Source organism: Triticum aestivum, chromosome 7B (genome assembly GCF_018294505.1).
Source record: "Triticum aestivum cultivar Chinese Spring chromosome 7B, IWGSC CS RefSeq v2.1, whole genome shotgun sequence".
NCBI classification, from domain to species: Eukaryota; Viridiplantae; Streptophyta; class Magnoliopsida; order Poales; family Poaceae; genus Triticum; species Triticum aestivum.
This window is the reverse complement of record NC_057813.1, coordinates 741,549,889-741,554,023: the sequence shown is the minus strand read 5'-3', so window position 1 is coordinate 741,554,023 and position 4,135 is coordinate 741,549,889. Positions and strand designations below refer to the sequence as shown.

The following is a 4,135-nucleotide window of genomic DNA, read 5'->3' as shown; positions in this document are numbered from 1 at the left end:
GCTATCTATGGGAGACTAAATGTCTCCCAAACTTCTCTGAATTTGTCTGAACTTGTTTAGATATTTTTTTACCTTTCTTGTAGTCTGGGATGAAGCAATTTTTGAAGTAAACAAATCTCAGCAATAACTTATGATACAACACACAGAAATAAACTGCATCATACTTAGATAATTTAGTTCTTAACTTAACTTAGCACCAGTTCTCAGCATCAGGATAATATTTGGGCAGTACAGATCAGGGCAAACAGCAACCCCCACACCAATCAAAATGATCTGAACCCATTACAGTTCTTAGGCAGTTCATAGCTAATATATTAAGGATGCATATTTGCATCAGACTGATCAGTCCTAGGCCAATTATATATATAGGCCTCATATATACTTACCATCCAGAGCTGCCACTTCACTTATCCATCACAACTTCCTTGATCTTGTACAACTTTTCCTTGCACCCATGACCAACCTTCAGGAGCTCAGCAATGACATTCTCCAGCTTCTTCTTCTCTTCTTTAAGGAGGTCTCTGTCCACCTCTATCTCCTTCATGGCCTTCCTTGTGTTTTGGATTATATCAGCTTGACTCTGAAGGATGCACCTCTGTTCTTTCTTGAGCTTAAGCTTCTCCATTTGAAGCTCAATCTTTGTCTGCTCCTCAAGTTGCTTTTTATTCTCCTTCAGTTCATTGATTGCCTGGCTTGCGCAATCCATATCATGAGATTTGATTCCATCTAGATAATCAAATAACTTGGACACATCATCCACCAGCTGGCTATACTGATTGGCCACATAATCAAGCTCCTTCTGCAATTTTGCAACCTCTATCCCATGAGCCTCATTATCCTGGGCTCTACCAAGGTTCTGCTCATGATACATATCCCAGAGCTTGCTTAAGCACCTTTGCATAATTACAGGCCTGGGGGCATCTACCCACTCCAGAACACCACAGTTCACACCATCCTGAAAATCAATTTAGATTTACAGTGAACACCATAGTTAACAAGCAAATTCAGAATAACAAATCATAAACAGTAATGATATACATAGCTACACTAGCTAGTCCTATACTAAAGATACAATACATCAATATGTTTCATATGTTTCGAGTGCTCTTTACTACAAGTATTCAGACATCCAATGTTTTTACACTTAAGGAAATTTCAGACAAACAACAACTAAACACTCTGTTTCCACTACATAGCAGAAATTCAAGCTAATCAAATCCACACCAACTTGGTCCATTACCTCAGTAGCACATCCTATGAATCTCCTGCCAGTGTCAGTGCCTTCAAATGCCACAAACTTGCCTGGCCTCTGCCTGTGCAGGATGCACCTTCTCTCAGATTCAGTCACAAGCCCACAGAAACTAGGGTCTATCACAGTGTCACGAGTTTGCTGCAACTTCAAAAACATATCTATATCAACTACACCTCACATATGTCAACTTAAATGGAAGAAATCTCAAATATCTTCAAACCGTAACCCTAACCCTAGAACAGATAGGAGGGAGGAAGAGGATAGACTGAGCTGACTGACAAAGTAATCCATCTGCATGCTGCTGAACTCGCTCATGTACTCATCATCATCGTCTGACGTCTCGTTACTGTTCGGCCACGACGGCATGGTGGTGGCGTCGTTGGAGTGCCAGAAGAAGAAACATAAGCAGAGGAAAGCAGAGAAGAGTGGAGTGAGCTTGGGGGAGAGTGAGAAAGCTGGTGGGGACAAGCGGCCCGGTCGGCCAGGTTATTCCTGGTCCGACCAGGTGCGACCGATGACCGGCTCTAACGGCTGCACGCGCGCGCCGTTAGCCGTTAGGCGGGCCACCAGCCTAGCACGTGATCCACTCACGCCAGAATCGTGGTTAAAATGGTTAAAACGACCATTTCGTGAACTTGGTAGTTTTTAGTCACAAGATTACCTTTTTCGGTAGTTTTCGGCCACTTTTAAAAAAGTGGTAGTTCTGTGGGACGCGAACCCCTAAACTGGTAGTTTTTTTGTCAAACACTCCTTCTTCTGCATCCCTTCTGTTGGCTGTGGAGCACGCGCCATGGAATTGTTGTCGATCTAACTGCTACTCCTCCCTCTCATTGCCATCATCCCACTCCTCTGCCTCAACCATCAGCGTCAGCGTCGCGCTCTTGCCGTCCATCTACCCCGGTCGCCATGGGCGCTCCCGGTGCTCGGCCATCTCCACCACCTCGCGGGCGACCTGCCGCATCGCGTCATGCGCAACCTGGCACGGCGCCACGACCTGCTCGTGATGCTCTGCCTCAGCGGGCTGCCCGTCGTCGTCGCCTCCTCCACGGACGCCGTGTGCGAGGTCATGGTGTCCCGCGACGTTGACTTCGCCTCCCGCCACATGAGCTGCATGGTGCGCCTGTCCATCCCGCGGGGCACCGAGGGGATCATCTTCACACCCTGCAGCGACGAATGGCGCCAGCTCCGCAAGATCTGCACCGTCGAGCTACTCAGCGCTCGGCGCGTGCGCTCCATCCACCCCATGCGCGAGCAGGAGGCCGGCCGGCTGCTCCACGCAGTGGCGGCGTCTGCGTCGCAGCGTACGGTGAACCTCAGTGAGCTATTGTCGGTGTACGCTGCCGACTCGTCGGTGCGCGCCGTCCTCAGGAGCAGGTTCAAGGATCGGGGCGTGTTCCTGGCGCTGCTGCGACACGGGACCAAGTTGTTCGTTGGTATGAGCTTGCCGGACCTCTACCCGTCGTCGTGCCTCGCCATGCTCGTCAGTCAGACGCCAAGCCGGATCAGGCAGAACCGCCAGGAATTGGCCGCGTTCATGGACGCTATTGTCTGGGAGCACCAGAGGAACCGTCGGGCTGACGACGAGGAGGAGGACCTATTGGACGTGCTCCTAAGGATCCAGCAGGAAGGCGAGCTGCAGTTCCCCTTGTCCACTGACAACATCAAGTCGGTCGTCGGCGTAAGCACCGCAACTCTCTTCAGGTATCACCTCCATGTCTATCTGACACACACCATGAGAAAACTTATGTATGTGTTTGTCACAGGACACGTTCTCCGGTGGCAGCGAGACGGCGGTGACGATGTTGCAGTGGGCCATGTCTGAGCTCGTTAAGAGCCCAAGAGCGATGCAGAAGGCGCAGGACGAAGTCCGTCGCGCGCTCGCCGGACAGCCCACGGTGACCGAGTCCTCGCTCGCCGATCTAAACTACCTGCACCTGGTGGTCAAGGAGGTGCTCCGGCTGCACCAGCCGTCACCGCTGCCGCTGCCGCGGGAGTGCTAGAGTGATGGTTGCCGTCTCCTCGACTACGACGTGCCCAAGGGGACGATGGTGCTCGTCAACGCCTGGGCCATCAGCAGAGACCCCGCCCACTGGGACGCGGCCGAGGAGTTTGTGCCGAGCGCGGTGAGACCACCGACTTCAGAGGCGGGGACATGGAGTACACGCCGTTTGGGGCCGGGCGGCGGATGTGCCCCGGGATGCCGTTTGGGCTGGCCAACGTGGACCTCGCGCTCGCCGGGCTGCTCTACCACTTCAACAGGTAGCTGCCGGGCGGTGCGGCCGCCGGCGAGCTGGACACGGCGGAGGAGATGGACGTCACCGTGCGGCGGCGCCACGACCTCGTGCTTGTCCCCGTGGTGCAATTGCCTGTGCCACCAAATTATTGATAGTCGCAAAACAACCCAAATGATAACACCTACACATGTGGCATATCTATACTTTGCCCACACGCTTTGATCTCCGTCTGTTATGTTTTTCACATCTTGAGAGAATATGCTGGAATTTCAGTGTCACGTAGGCATAGCGTGTTGTGTGGGTGGTAGAGCGTTCATCCACACGACCCGCAGCGCGCGGTTACCAGCGCCATGTGGGCGAACCAGTTGCCGCCTACACAGTCACCACCCAGTTCACGCCCGCGTGGGTGAACTGCTCTTTCGCCCACACGACACTCGTACGGTGATAGATGGCAACTGCAGTTGCGCGTATATGGCAACTCGGTAAACGCACATGGCAACTATGATTAACCATACATGGCAACTATGGTTGGACCACACGTGGCAACTAGGTAAACACACATGGCAACTATTGTTTGACATTGGCAAGTAGTTAATCACACACGACAACTATGCTTTGATTACACGCGACAACTACCATAAAGTAGACA

At 51.9% G+C, this 4,135-nt stretch overlaps 1 pseudogene; it reads left to right on the top strand.

The window, feature by feature from the left end:
- Positions 1-2,042: 2,042 nt before the first annotated feature.
- LOC123158698 (desmethyl-deoxy-podophyllotoxin synthase-like) lies at positions 2,043-3,638 on the top strand (annotated as a pseudogene).
- The last annotated feature ends 497 nt before the right edge of the window (positions 3,639-4,135 follow it).